At 37.3% G+C, this 16368-nt stretch overlaps 1 protein-coding gene across 10 annotated transcripts in view; it reads right to left on the bottom strand.

Moving 5' to 3' along the window:
• MAGI2 (membrane associated guanylate kinase, WW and PDZ domain containing 2) overlaps nt 1–16368 on the bottom strand; it is a 717920-nt gene that overhangs the window by 487382 nt on the left and 214170 nt on the right. The gene's annotated exons all lie outside the window — the stretch shown is intronic.

The following is a 16368-nucleotide window of genomic DNA, read 5'->3' as shown; positions in this document are numbered from 1 at the left end:
TGCCATCTTCCTTTGTGCCATCTACAGCCAAGCTGTACACCAACTCCATTCACCACCTTCCTGGATTGCTCCTCTCACATTCTTTTCTGTGCTCTTTAACCTGTCACACTCATCCTACTGACTGCAAAAGCCACACTGCAATGTATTTTCTACCTCAGGTCCTATTTAGTCTGAAAGATATAGTTCAACCTTTCCTCTGGCCAAAAGGCTGTTTACACAGCTATTTACTCCAGAAGGGAATCAGATTTCAGTTGTTGAATCTCATCTCTGTTATCTCATCATCCATCACTGCCAACTCTTTTTATTTCTTTCCATTCTCTTTTTCTCTGCTTCTGTTCTAAGTTTAGTCTTCTTTACCAAACTGTGGACCTGGCTCACTCTCACCTCTTTCGTTTGACCTTGCTTGTGCTCTCTTGTGAAAGTACCTGGAAAAGCCTGAATTCCTTCTCTACAAAAGTCACTCCTAATCCAAAAATTGTCACTGAAGAAATTGAATCCTGTGACTTACATTTGCTCCTCAAAAAGTCTTGATTTATCACGGATTTCTTCAAAGGATGGTAAGATAAAACATGATCTTGCTCCTCTTGTCATAAAAAAATACTGTCTCACTCACACACTTTATTTCAAGGAAATAAATACTCTTGCCTATGGGAACAGTGCTACCCCAGGGTCTTACTGCTCTGCTTCTGTTTTCAGAAGCACATGTGGGCTAAAATAGCCCCATCAAAATAATGTTTATGAAAATGAGACCACACAGAATTGCAGTTTTCCACATTGCCCCTAACTGTGATCAGTGCACCTGGGTTTAGCTGTGAAGCCTGCACCAATTTTGCAAAGGGTAGAATAGGTAGATCCTCAATTACAGCTGCACTCAGGCATGCTACTGCTTATAATAGTGCTTAAGCCACAACATGACATTTATGCTCAGAGGTAAAGGTTAAAGAAACAAATAAGGAGAAGTGACAGAAATGACCTTGGCAAAGGTATCCCTTCCTAGGCAGCAATTACGACAAACTTCACTATGCTGCAAAATTAGCCTGCAAAGGTGAATTATTTCAAAAACATAAAAATGAATGAAAACGGCTTTCTTAATTTAAACCTGCAGGTGAGCATTGGGTTTTGGGCTTTTCTTGTTTGTTTTTAAACTATGCAAATGACAATAACAGCACATTATTTAAAGAAAACAATAAAGCTGCTCCTGCTTTTCAGATTTGCAACCTTTTACAGTTTTATGATTAAACTTTTAGCTAATTTCTTTTGTAATTTAGGAGAACAAAGCAATTTACAAGTCTCTACAGAAAAATGCTACAAAACTTCCAATTTAATTATTTTGATATTTCAGAAACATATTTAGCTCAACAATGAACAAAGCTATTTGTGCCAATCTCCATCAGTAACATCCAGAGAGCTGTTAGCATTCGGTAATCATTTGGAAAAGGAACTTGATGTTTCCTGGCTATCATAACAAGGTTAAAGCCTGAAACTGTGCTAATTTCTGAAAATCCCCAGCAGTAATGAAGTTACACTGATTGACATCAGTGGAGAAATTGTTGCTGGTGAGTATTCAGACTAATGGAAACTCTTAAAGAGTAATAATTTAAAATTCATTGTACAGAATAAGTTTCAAAAGAGGAGGAGAAGAGTTCTCCTGCAGACCTAATTCAGCTATTACATCAGTAAGGCACAGCTTTTGACACTCCCAAGTCCTCTGTTCCACCAAAGTCCTTGTGAGCACTACACTTTGGACCTTGATCTTACAAAGCGCTGTGTGTGGCCCACCAAGGACGCATGGATCCCTTGGCATCCGCAATCCATGCAGGCATTGCATTCTCTCAACATGCATGAATACAATAACTGCATAACTGCAGGCAGTATCAATAGGGAAAAACATAATTAATATAACATTTTCATAGATTGAAGCACCAGGGGATAAATAGAAAATTCAGCCTTTTTTAAAGAGAAAAAGAATTATTATGCATGCTTTAGTTGTCATGCACTGAATTTTCATTTGAATAATACAATTTAGGAGAAAAAAATAAAACAGATGAAACTGAAAAGAAAATTAAGAAGTTAAGAAGGGGTTTATCTGATTGCCAACCCCTTTTCTTTGCACATTACTGGATACAGTGACATTCAGACAATCAAATCCTTGCCTCTGTGGACTGCAAACAAGCTCAAATTCTTGGCAGAGTGATATTGGTTCTCATGCTGCCTGCAGAGAATGAACAGGCAAGTCATGCTCATGTACTTCTGGCCTTGATGAGGGAACCCATGAAGTTAGAGCAGACTGGTTATTGATACTCATCTGTCCCCTGTGCTACTGCAGAACTTATTATGGAGCTGGAGGGTAAGGGGCAGGTGAGGGTGAACTCCTTACTGCTAGTCTCTCCCACACTATAGGGCTGTGCCTGTTTTCTTCTGCTCAAGCTTTTTAGTGACACAGAAGGAGGAGTAGTATATGGCCCAGATTTAACAAAACAGCGGGAGAATCCTGAATCTAAGAAGGACAAAGAGAACATAACCAAAAACTTTGGCTGCTAATATTTTAAATAATACTACACAGAACATGAAAAAAAACCAAGAACAAAAGCAAAAAACCCCCAGGCCATACCAAAACAGACAACCACAACAACAAAAGCCCTAACAACTAAACGAATAAACAGACCAAAAAAAAAAAAAAAACCAAACCAAAAAACCAACCACCCAAAGCCCCAAAACCACTTCAAAAAATCTATATGCTGCTGAGGAACATATATTAAATATTGCCCTGATATAATAGTGCAGAATAATATTTGCCAATATGATGTGGTATTTTTCAGCTGGGCTATATAATTTAGAATCAGTTTTCCTATCTTAAAGTTGGAAACACACATCATTGGTAAATAAACTTGGAAGTACACTTCTGTAAGAGATGGATGGAGTAGTGGAGACAAACTAATGGAACATTTAACTACATCGTATGTTTTCGTAAGTGGAGATGAAGGGAAATAAATCCCTTTCCACCAGCTTAGAGGGGCACTATTTTCTATTAATTTCCATCTGTTTTTTCTAGGACAGACACAGCCATCACCTTGAAATGCTTAGGACTGTGCACTGTTGATGAGGACACTCCATACTGGCCAAGGAAATCGTGTTCCCACATTTTCTGTGATGTCTCTTTGGGGTGTGAAAGGAGAACTGGGATATGAAGGGAGACTACAGCACCATATGGAGTATTGCATGGAGACAGATTTCACTGTCTGTCACATGCTGCAGTACTGCACAATACTGTCTGAACAGTGACAGTACACAACCATGGGGAACAGAGCAGCTCTGCACAGTGAGGTACATACATGGTTTGAACCTAAAAAACCAGATCAAACCATTTTAAATGTTCCTCTCTCTGTCACTAAAATCCCCCTTCTCTCCTCTTTCTGCACTGATATGGCACTAAATTACAAGCAGTTTCTGTGAACCCATTTAAAACACTTCTGCTGGACCACATAACAGGAAGAGAAGATCTTGTGCCATGACCTGCACCAGAATAAAAATGGAGTGGAAGAACACAGAGCCAGAGCACTACAGAGCCTCCTGTGTATGACTTCTGGAATAATCAGGTTGAATCTAGTTGAATTTAGTTTCCATAATTACTCATTGTTTTACTTCTGTGTACTCTTACACCCCAATTAATCCTTTTGTTCAGGAACGTGATGTGCTTTGTGCTTGAGTTTAATGGACCTGAAGACATTGATTTGTTCAAGCTTTAGCTTTGAAGGATTGTTAGTGTTGAGCAGATCACATCTTTATAGGTCCTACTTGGAATTACATAATGAAAAGAAAATTAAGCTGCTATAAACCTCACAGTATTGTCAGGGGAAGAGGTGCATTATTTTCTAAGCTGCAGAAAGCTGAGGCCTGCAATAATTTAACAAAATTCTACCAGGGACATAGAGAATGAAATTAATTCTCACTTCAACTCAATGAAAGTTCATTATGATATTTCACTTGAACAGTAAAAATTGTGCTTGAAGTTATTGACTATTCCTCTGTACACTTCCTATGTGATTTTCCTTAAGTTCTTACCCAGTGGGTTAAAAGAACCCCTCAAGTGACTTGCAGTTTATTTTCACTGCTTAAGCCAACCTAAGATGGTAGTTTTCTTCCTTCCCTTAAGATTGGTCAGAGCAGAAATGGGTAAATAAATAGTAATCACATCAGAAAATACGTCAAGAAATGAAATAGAAAGCCTTTTCTTTTGACTGCATGTATATTTTTAACTGGATTTAAGGTGATCTTCAGTCTAAAACAATGATCTCATTTCAGATTGGGTATTAACAAAACCCAGGAAACTGTAGAAAATTTCCAATTTATGACCCAATTGCTTATAAATTTACCTTCTACAGTTATCTTTGGTATTCCCTCCACCACCCAAAGGGCTCCAGAGATGGCTTCCTCATGGTCTAATACTGTGTCATGTACCCTGAGACCTGTAAGGTGTCGCTCCATGGGAGGATAGGAGGTGCATTTTTTGCTCAGAGCTTACTGTCTCTCCAAATCCATCATTATCCTTTAAAATTCTTTAAACTTGTGCCTAGTCTTCGGTAACTGTTTATGAGCACAGACATTTCCAAAGCAGAGAAAAAACCCAGTTATTGCACTTTATATTGCAGTTTATGACATAGTGTGTCGTTAACAATGGCAACAATGCCATGATCCTCAAGAAGCTCTTGCCCAAGTCAGGAAGTCTTCTGCCTTCCTCTGAGAGCATGATCTGACCTCTGGCCATAATGCAGTTAAACACATGGCCTCAGCAACCCTCCATGTTTTCAAACTCAGTGAAAATTACCATTAGAAGGGCGCAGTGACTAATGAGCTGACTCACATTCAACTTTGTATCATCCAGGACCCCGGGTCTCTTTCTGTGGCACTGCCTTCCAGCCTCTCATTCCCCACTCGGTCTGTACATCCAGGGATGCCCCATCCCAGGTGCAGATTCTGCCACTTTCCCTTGTTGAACAAACCCTTCTGTTTTGCTTTTTCATTTTCCTTTATGTTCATCTTTCAAGCTTCCTTGTTTTGTAGAAGAGAGAACTTAAATCTGTAACCTTCTTCTTTTTAAAAGACAAACCTTTAATCTTTCTTCAGAATTCTCCTTTATGATGCTAATGGATGATTATACAAGAACTAACATTTTCTCATGTTTATTATTGTTGCTCAAACCTTCCACATTTAATAAAGAGGGACAAAGAGAGACAATATAATTGCATCTTGCAGATGCCTTCTCTTTTCTTTTAGACTTTACTGCTTTTTCATAATTTTAAAAGAATTTCAATAAAGTAGGAATTACTTATCAGAAATAAATTTTTCTAAACTTAGAGCTAGGTTACTCTGCTCAACTGTGTAGGGAAAAATGCTCTTAGAAACACAATGCCACGTGGATTTCTAATATTGTTTTTAAATGTGTAAGCTGGTGGAAGCAAGGTCACCACTGAATCCCCCAGATATCTTGGATTTTTTTCCACTTGATTTCTCCAGTTCAGACCGAACAGTTCTGATTTAGGACAGAAACTACTTGTATCTTACTCAGAAGATTCTGACAATTAAAACTCTCAGCAAAAACCCACCAGACGTACCAGAGTTAGGAGATGCAAATTGAAGATAATGACAGGAAATGAGTAATTAGATGCTCTCTTTTTGTGCAGATGATGAGAGGAAGCATTTTCTCCAAAATTTATCACTTTCTTCCAAGACATTGCATTATAAAGTACAAAAACAGAACAACAACTATTCTCTGACAGTTTACAATCTAGATTATGAAATTGTTTCTGGCTCCAAGTGTGATGTTTCTGAGTCAGTACAATTTTAACTGTGTATTTAAATAGTAATTTAAATAGTTGGTGCCAAACTCTTAATACGAGTACAGATGCATTTGCACTGTAGATAAAAGTGACTGATGATCTCATGGCAAGTTTTGAAGCTTTATAGGAAATAATCATTATTTTTGAAGCACACAAAGATAAACTAAAGATTAGATAATATATATTACAGCTAGACTCATTCTACATGATACACAAGGGGGAATAATCTTTATCTTTGGTAATTGATGGGGAACTTTACATTTCACGTATTCCTTGAATGAAACCCTGAATAGTAGAATGACTCACTACTCAGCTGTACTTTTCACCATGTCCTCACAGGACTCAGAAGAGAGAGAAATATGAACCCAGCCTGATTTTTATCCTATTCTTGAGAAGGTAGCTGCACTAGCTTATCTAGAGGACATAAACCTTGAAGTATATTTGGGAATGTGCCTTGCTTATTGTACAGACTAAAGTTACAAAGTTCCATGCCCTAAGCACCAGATTTGGTTAAAGCCACCTTCTGCAACCTGTGTAAAACCTACAGCCTGCAGTCAAAAGCTTCCTTTCCCTGACCAGTTATTGAAGGCTCAGAGTCAGACACCAAACCACGAGTTTTCTGAGCAGGGAGTCAGCCATGGTTTAGAAATATGGAGCTAACAACGTACAGAGGCTCAGAATCATTCAGCATTTTCGAGAAAGTCAAAGCAGGACATCTCTAAGGGAACAAGAAAATTTTTTTATAGATGCTGCTACTACGAGGATATTGTACATAAAAGTAATTTCTACTTTTACGTAAGAAAGGAAATCTTGCCAAATCACCATTTTGAGTGCCACCATAGCATACATTTCCCAATGAATTAAAGGCAATTAAGTGACAGCCTGTTCTCTGGGTTCTAAGAGCTTTTAATGAAGGAGTACAATGCAATGTACATTTGCCAATTAAATGAAGTGTTCTGTGAAATGAATGAATCATAGCAGGGCAGAGCTTTACTGCAAGATTTCTGACACACCTGCGATCAAGCTTTCCAGGAAGGGCTCCACAGATTCTTCTGCAGAAAAAAAATTTCAATTTTTTCAATAAGAGGTTGGGTGGTTTTGATTTAAACCATAAAAAAAAAAAAGACAAAGAAAAAAAAGAAGACATTTCTGTGTTTCCCTGTATTAACAAATGCCAAATGAAATAATTGGTCAAGCATCTACTCAAGTCAGTACCAATATAAATTGAAGAAATCATAGCAGTACCAAGTTGAAAAAGAAAGCTCAACAACCAGTCAAAACCAAAACGGGGAATCAGAAATTACAGATGAGTTAAACTCAGTGCTGGTGTGCATCTTGCCACTAGCTAAAGGCCACTACAACACATGTGGAGACTGCACCTTCAGCAGCCTAGAGTGAATTTCATGCTTTCCTACATATAAAATGAACCACTATTTTTGTGAGCAATGTGAAAATAACTTAGCAATGTATTATAGGTATTAGTGATTAGTTTCAACAAAGACACATTGATAAAATAATAGCAAATGTAATTTATTGTGAAGTTTGGTACTAAAAAATCTAATATCTTAACTGGAAAGCATAGTGTTTTCTAGACCCTGTGATATATGTCCATGCCAAGCTTTTAAAATTCAAAGACAAGAATTTAAAAGCTAAAATTACAACACTGTTCTGTATTTAAATCCAGATCCCTCCTTTCATATGAAATACAGTCTGGAACTTCTGCATTATTATAATTATTTTTTTCTAACCAAAATATATTTCTGCCATCTCCACAGTAAGAAAGTTTCTCTATTCAGACTCATTGAAATAAATTTGACAGAATTATTTGAATAATCCATAATAGATTGATAGCTAGTCAAGAGGTTGATGTGTTAATAACAGTAATACATTAGAAAAAGAAAAATGCATTGGTTAGAATCAAAACCTGGAGATAAAGGATAAATACAAAGTTTTGACAAACTGTCATGGGTCAAAACCAGGACAGCAGTATCCTCAGGATACAGGAAAATAAAAAGATAAGGACTTGCTGAAAAGGAGTTTCCTCATAACAGTTTTTCAGCCACTAAATTATAAATTATTCTCACCCCTACTGATGAAACTAAAGTCTTTTTCACTCTTCAGGTGTTACAGCACCTCTGTAATCTTCATTCTCTAATGTTTTTTCTTAAAGGGATTTATTTGAGCCAGGGTACTTTTGAATCTAAAACATGGTGCCACTAGAGACACTTGTCCATTTACCTGGGCTTACTATGCAGAGAAGGTTGAAATTCTGTCTCTTTTTTGTAAGACACAGAAAATATGAAAAAAGATGTGCCTTCTTCTCTACAGTTGGGGACATGACAAAATATTAAATAGTGAAAAAAGATCTAAAGTTATATATTCTCATTAATGTAAGTAGTGACGTTTTTTAAAGGAGGGAGTGGTGGCACAGAGCACAGTGCCCAAACAAATCAAGAAGGACCTGGGCTCCAGGTGGTGTGAGGAGGCTACTGATCTGCAGGTGCAGTTCAGAGACATAAACGTGAGAAGCTGGTTATTTGGTGAACTTGGCCAACTGCTTACCAATTCACATAAATTTCTCAGTATGCACCAGAGGATCAATTCACGAGGACATCCATTATCACTACCACTGATTTGCTTTTGTTGTGGTTGTAGATGAAAGGCCCAGAAGAGAACAAAAACAAAAGCAGCACATCCTGCCGAAATTGATATTGGACCTTTTTATTCAATGATGCAAATATGGATTTAGTAGTTTAACTAGTCATTCAATTCAGAATAGTGATTCTTTTATAGCACTCTTTTTTTTTGTTGTTGATCTGAATTTCTAAGGACAGCTGTTGTTGTTCCATTGTTCATTGTTCAGCTGCTCTTCAGATAAAAAAAAAAACAAGTAAAGATTATCCACTGTCTCTAACAGTTTATCTTCTCCAGACTGAGAGAAAACACAGATATTTAAAATATCTTAGCTTACCTTAAGAAAAAAAAATTTTTTTTGACCTATTTGACTGCAGATGGAGGCTACATTTTAAAGGATATATTTAAAAATATTTTAACATCAAAAGGTAATTTGGAAAGTTCATGTAGGAAATAAAAAATGCTTTAGAAATCATAGGAACACTTACATTCAACAGTGCTGCAAGTTTTGTTCATCATATTTGTAATTCCAAGATTTCTAAGATACTTTGGTTATTTAAGGAGAAAGGTCAGTACTGTATCTAAAACCTTCAGGCTTGAAAAGCCTACTGTCATAGGGAGATACAGCCTCTACACAAACTTCAAGCTGCTTTAGGCTACTCAAGAACTGTGACTTGTACTTGTGAAGTAAGTTATTTGTGGCCTCTTCTATTTGCTATTCTTGTTCTGCTGGGGCAAGGTACTTCATAAGACCCATGCTATTGCCCTTCTAGTTTGCTGCTAGTTTGCAGGTAATCAATAAATTAGTGCTATCATCAAAATTCATTTAGAACTGCCACTATCCTTTATCCTTTCTGGAATTATGTGAATTAGAGAACCCATTTTGCAACACCTGAGAGTCTCCTCATAGTTTACATAAACATGTAGAAATTCCTGGGGACAATCAGCACAAATATTGTAACTAAACTCTCATCTGGAATTATGCATGTGCTATATCACATATAAATAATTCCACACAGATATGATGAGCAACCCAAGCTGCTTGACATTAGTCTCTAAATCACATGCCAGATAACATCACTTAAGAAAGATATGTGATATACTTTTGTAAGAAAACTGCTTTAGAAAGATTAAGTTTGCAATTCCAGAACATTTTCTTATCTTTTTTTTACTGCAAAAACTTTTAGTGATTTTAGTGGTATTGTATCAACTTTCCAGTTGGCAGGGCCTCAGATTACCAGTAAGAAAAAGAATTTATATCGGCACCAAATTATAAAAAATATTTACTGATTTTGTATGATTTGTGTTTTAAAATGGGAGAAAAGAATGGTATTTAAAGGAGCAGAAAGGAGGGAATGAAGGAGTGGAAAGAATGGGAGTAGGGGACAGAATTAGCAGACTCAGTGTCTTACAGATGTGATTTGGGTGCAAAGATCTGTGAGAAACAGAACTGTTTCACTGAACTACAACCAATTCAAGCATCCTAATATTTTCATACAACCTTTATGGAACATTCAAGTTGCAGTATCAGAAGCAGTACACAATTACTGCTCTTCCTTTTGTTACAACTCTTCTCACTTCCTACTACAGTTACACCACATCAGACACATTCCTTCCCCACTTCATCTTGAACAGTATTTATTTTCTTTGGATACCTTAGTTATTAGAAGGTGAGTATTTAGTCACTGAATAGCCAAGAGTTGATATCCCCAATATGTAGAACTGAGAAGTTTCTACGAAAAAAAGACAGAAATGATGTACATTTTCTCTCTCATGACTAACACACAGTACAGTATTTTTCATCTGTGTTGCAATTTGTAGATATAGTTGGGACATCTGTCTACCCTAGACCTTAACTAAAATTGCAGTTCACTGTGATAAATAAATGTTAAAAACTGTTTTTTCTCTGGTTTTATTTTTATCCATTTCCTGCTGAAGGCAATGAAGTGCCTGCAGCCTGAAGATGCTCTGAGCACAGGCAATGCTCTGTACAAACTAATGGAGAGGAAGCACAGTGCTGATTGCAACCTTTACCATCCTGCTCTAAAACAGACAAAAAGTCCCATAAAATAACCTGGAAAAGTCAATACAAAGATGCATATGCCAAACTCTTTGGACCAGGCATTCCCAGTGTCCTCAGAAAAAAAGGTCACTGTCCTGCATTCATTTCCAGCAGGTAATTAGGAATACTGAATGTAGCAATGGAAAAGAAAGCAAGGTCCACAGGGAACAGTTTAACCACCACTCTACCTCATGCAGGACAACTTAGGCATTGTTGGTGCTCTAGGTTTTTTTATCAGCTGTTCTTTGTCTCTTCTATTTAGGCTGTCAGTTTTTGGAAGCAGTGCCACTTTCTCATCCTCTGGTACATGTGGCTGTGCTGCATGCAACACAGCAGGGCCCTCATCTCATGTAATTACCTGATTTTGCTTGAGATGCCAATGATTTTGATTTAAGTACACTTTGGAGGTGTGCTCCATTAGATACACAACAACAAGAACACTTTTTTCAAGCTCTGCATAGCTCTATTCTGAACCAGCAAAGTCTAAGCAACAGCTAACTCTGGAAGAATAAAGTAGTCATTAAAGTTAGGTACTGTTATTTCCAGTGATGCAGACATTTCTTGGCAATATGGTGTGCTAAGCACAGGTTATTTTATCCTAACAATAGCTCCAAATGATGTCAAACTGGCAGCTCTTTAACTGACAATACCTCTTGTAAGATACTTCTGACACTGAACAAACTTGTAAGGAAAATATATTAGACCATTGGCAAAGCTGTTGCACACATTTCCCTTTGAATTTTCTTGGCTATATACATTTTAGAAGAAAAAAAATTATAATTTCTTTCATTTTTCAAAAAATATTTTGAAAGGCTTCATATTTGTCCAAATATAGATTAGTCAGGTATACCACACATCCTTATTCAGAGCAGCAGAACTATGCACAGAGAGCTTCTGAGCTTGGGCTACCCTCAACCAACACAGAGTTATTGCTCACTTGAATTCCGCAACTCTTTCCTCAGCTTGGAAATCAGAAACCTCGTATGAAAACCTAGGTATGTAATGGGGATTTATTTCAGTATTTACTAATTATTGTGACCAAAATAAAAGGTATTAGAAGAAATACGAACTATGATAACACCTGTCATCAGTAGAGAAAAGTCTTACACACCTCCAGAAGTTTTTTGCTTGTTATTGGTACCTGTGAACTAGATTATGAGTAACTAAGATTTCCCAATATATTACACTTCTCTGACAGAGGGAAAGACCTTGTTTGTTTTGCACTGTTTTTCAGATGAAGATTTCTTCCGGTCTGAAAGTGTGAATTCCCCTGCAGCTTCAAGTATAAACATATTTTACTGACTTTAGTATCACAGAAATATAAGCTAATGGCTCTACTTTTACTGTATATGATAAACAAAACCAACACCAAGAAAAGAAAACTTAAAAAATCACTGCATGTACTTTTTCTTCTGGGAAGAGGACTAGACGATAAACATAAGCATGCTGTAAGAAGTGACATTTCAACAGTACACAGACAATATTGCAGCATGTAGGTTAAATTTATATATAGACCAGACTATACTAAAATACAATACAACAAAACTATATTTGAAAATGAAGCTCTTATTTAAATTGACTCAAGATGACCTAAATCTAAATGACATGAATCTATTCACAGAAGATGGAAAAAAATAAGTCACAGAAGAAGTGACTTAAGTGACTTATTAAGTGCTCATATGTTTCATATTTGCAATGCAGTGTTAATACTATTCACCTAACAGAGTCCCCACAGCGTCAGCAGGCAAGCTGAGAAAAAGGATTTGTTATCACGATTTGCCATGTGGGAAACTGCTGCTCATAATGATTCCATTTCTTGCCCTTGGTCACTCACATATAGTATATGGCTCAGTTACAAACATAACTTTTTTTCCTGTGCTGATAACAAATGTCTTAAATAAAACATCCTTCCTGCAACTTCTGTGCTAATGGTAATACTGCAATATCCACTGCTGTAAGGCTGATCCATATACCCAGTCCTCTCTATTCTTACATCATTCCTTTTTTTCTAAACTCAAAGACTAGGAAGGAAGCTTCCTCATCCCCATCATGTTTTTAAAGCTATTTTTTCCCCCACTTTCACTGTGAAGAATGCATTTATGGGCTGCACCCTCCTTTGGTGCAGCAGGACAGACCAACTCATCTGAGCTACTGTCAGCCTGAAGTTATATCCCAGAGGATGAGCATCTCTTCAAATTAATGGATGACTTTTTACTTTTATGAATCAGCTTGTCCTTGACTTTTTATGGTGCGGTTTAATCACAGTGTTTTCCACTATCATTTCACATTCCCTGTCTGGAAAGGAAGCACACACAGATTCTATTTTCAACCACAGCTACACTATTTTTCCAGCTCTTAAAGAAATGGAATTTGCAGTTGCTTGGAAGGACATATCAAAGGAGACAGGTCCGACCATGACTGTCACTATCAAGACTGTTCTCCTGTGACGTACTCTACTCAAAGCTTTATTCCTGCGATGACACAAAGTTAGAGCTACCTCTTCTCACATTAGTGAAGACTGGAAAGCTGCTTGCCCACATGGCAACTGCAGTTTGCTGGGAACACTACCAAGCACAAGATGCAGCATGATTAAGGTGTTGTCTGCCCATAGCATTCAGAGCCCAACGTGTTTTGTGGCCTTCCTCCAGATCCCTAGATTTGGATGGATAGTGTCAGACAGTGCTGACAGCTACCCCTTTTCACCATGCCTTACTTTTCTGTGTTGTAGGACAACCACAATGGTTAGTGCTCCTAAATACCTTCAGGAGTAAGTTTGGGATATGAAAAGTGCTAAAAACCTACACAACAGAAAAAGGGGAAGAAAATGCATGACACAAACTTCAGCTAGGTCTTCTGAATTTGGAAAATGAGGAACTTTTCTTTCCTCCAACACTACCTTGTTAACAGCTGCATCTTGACTGCTGCAAATACAATTGTACACCCTGCCCCAGGATATATGCATATCATTCCTGTTGGCAATGCAGGGAAAATCAATTTCTTATGGCACTGAGAGCTGCGACACTTATAGAAGGCAGCACTTGACTCTCAGGGTTACATGGCCTTTTCTAATTTAGTAGAAAGGGGCACTGCATTAGCAAAAATAGAGAAATGTAAGGATCACAAACCCAACCAATTCATCTCATTCCCAGGGGCTACAATTTCTGAGGGAAGAATTGACCCATTATCCTCATGTCATGTGATTCTGGCCCATCTATTCTGTGGTGTACACAGGGATGTACACTTGTATAACAGAAAATTCAAATTCTTATCTAGAATCATAGAGTCATAGAATGTTAAGAGATTGGAAGGGTCCTTAAAGATCATCTGGTTCCAACATCCCCCACAATGGGCTGGGACACTTCCCACTAGAACTGGTTGCTTAAGGCCATATCCAGCCTGGCTTTAAACACTGTCAGGGTTGAGTACAAGCCCTAACCATATCTGGCTTAGTTCAGTTGTCTAACTTGAGTTCTCTTATCCTGATTTAAAACAGGTATGGATTAATTCTCTGCTTCCTGGTTTCACAGAGAATACTCACTCATTCAGTGCAAGTGAAAGATGACTTTGTCTGACCTAGAAGGCTGAGAAACCCATGGTCCTGCCCACTGCACTGCTGGGGCCAGTGCTGCCAGTGCGAACAGAAAGCAAAGAACAGAAAAACTCAAGGTCAAGGACTCTCAATAATGGTTTTACTGGCAATTATGCCTCCGTAACAGAGCAAAGATTGTAGATGCATTTTTAAAAGGAAAATATTGCCACTTATTTTTCAATTTTTTTCCTCTTTGTGTTGCAACCTTGTCATTGGAAATTAAAGCTATGATGCCTGCAGCTGGCTTTCCCTCTCTGTTTTTCTGCACAAGAATTTGACCAAACTGAGCGCTGCTTTTGCTGTGTTGGCATCTGTTGCAAGATTTGTAATAAGTTCATGGTTAGGTGCACTCATTAAGTGAACCTGTGGGCACTGGTACAGTCAAACATTACCACTGTATACTAAGGACTGTAAAATACAGTGTTAGGACAGCTAACCAGCACTCTTAGACTATGTACAGAGCTTAAAAACAAAATACTGCCCAGAGCAGAAAATTTTGAATACTAATGCCCTTGAAAGGTAAGTTTGCGATTCAAAAATTAGTTAACTTATATGAAAATAAGAAAACCGTTTCCCTCCTAGACATGAATTCTAGAGACAGAGTAAAATTTCACTAAAAAAAGATTCACCACAATTATGATTGAGGGGAAATCTGGGTTGCCACCTATGTGATGGTATCCTTTTTATTTGACTGATTATGGAAATTCCTTTAGCTGACCACATATAATCCTGTCTGCATTTCATAATTTCTTTTTTTTTTTTAAACACCCACATTTCAGAAGGATTACTTTCAAACAATTTTCAAGAAGATTTTGAAGAAAATATGCCAGGTGGGCATTATGGAGGGTTTTTTGGGTTTTTTTCTACCACTACTACTGAAAAGAGTCCTCCACTCTCCAAGAACATGACAGCTTACCTGGGAATTCAGCAGCTGCCATCTGTAACACTACACTGTACTTCAAAATGTAGTTTTTACTTAGTTAAATATACTCACTATGAATACAATAATGACCTAAGAATTTAGCCACCTAAAGTGACACAGAAGATGGAGAAGCCACAACAGAAAGAAAAGGTAGCATTGTTAACAGGTTCCAAACTGTAGTCTTTGTGGTTGTAGTGTTACATTTTGAAAGACAAATTTGCTTCTGTGAGTACTGTATTTTACTTGACACATGAGAACACTTTATTATTGTTTTGATTAAAGCAAAACAACCTCAAAGGCTACTCATTGTGCCCATATTGCTGACAGACAGCATCTGTTACATGTGTGCAGTAGTTGTAATATTGTGTTTTCCTTCTTCTTTAACCTGGACCTGTGGCACTAATGAGCATGGACTGGGGTTATAATAAGTATACTCTTATGCTAATGATGCTCCCAGAGATCCTTGGAAGAGGGATTTAGGCTCAAAACTTTTCTACACTTTCCTGTACTTGCATTTCCACTTCAGCTGTGATGTTTCTCAGTATTTTCAGACAAAACTAATTTATCATAAATCTCACATAAATGTAACATTTTTTGTTTTCTGCATACAGGTAATAATTCTTAAATGTTTTTCTCCACCTTCCCTTCTGATAAGTTGCAAATGGAACTCCTGAAATTAAGAATTGATATTTATTTATCTTCAGCTTCCAAGAAAAAAAAAAGAAAAGGGGGGCAACTGCTTGAACAACTTTTTTTAGGTGCAGCTTTTCAAAGCTTCATTATTTAATGCTATGAAAGAAAAAACATACAGTAGCATTCACAACAACTCAGCTTTCAAACAGCATCCACTCATTACCATACAAATAGCACAGCCACTTACTCAGTATACCTTCCTCTGCCTATCATGCCAGTGTCAAGCCTGTAAATTCAAAAGTGCACCCCTTTTTTGCCAAAACCAGAAGACCCATTTTATGTCTGCTAAGCAATTATTTTATGAACGAAGAATAATGGAACTTCAGTCCATTTTAAATGATATATTGTCTGTCAGCCAAGTAGATCTGTTCTGAAAGGCATGGCCCTGACAGTCGGACATGGCTTGCGTGACTCTCCTTAATTTCATGTCTACTGCAGAAATAGGTGGATACTCTCAATACAACAAAAATTATTTTAGAGGTTTTCAAATATTTTGAATATTGACTTATGTGGCAACAAACACATATTCAAGACAGTACAAACTTTCATTGTCATGCCTGTTGCATTCAAACAAAATCTAGTCTATACATTCTTCTGTTTCCCTATTGCATTCTAAATCCAATGGTATTAT

This window comes from Corvus cornix, chromosome 1A (assembly GCF_000738735.6).
Source record: "Corvus cornix cornix isolate S_Up_H32 chromosome 1A, ASM73873v5, whole genome shotgun sequence".
NCBI classification, from domain to species: domain Eukaryota; kingdom Metazoa; phylum Chordata; class Aves; order Passeriformes; family Corvidae; genus Corvus; species Corvus cornix.
The sequence above is the reverse complement of the archived record's forward strand: the minus strand, read 5'-3'. Positions and strand labels throughout refer to the sequence as shown.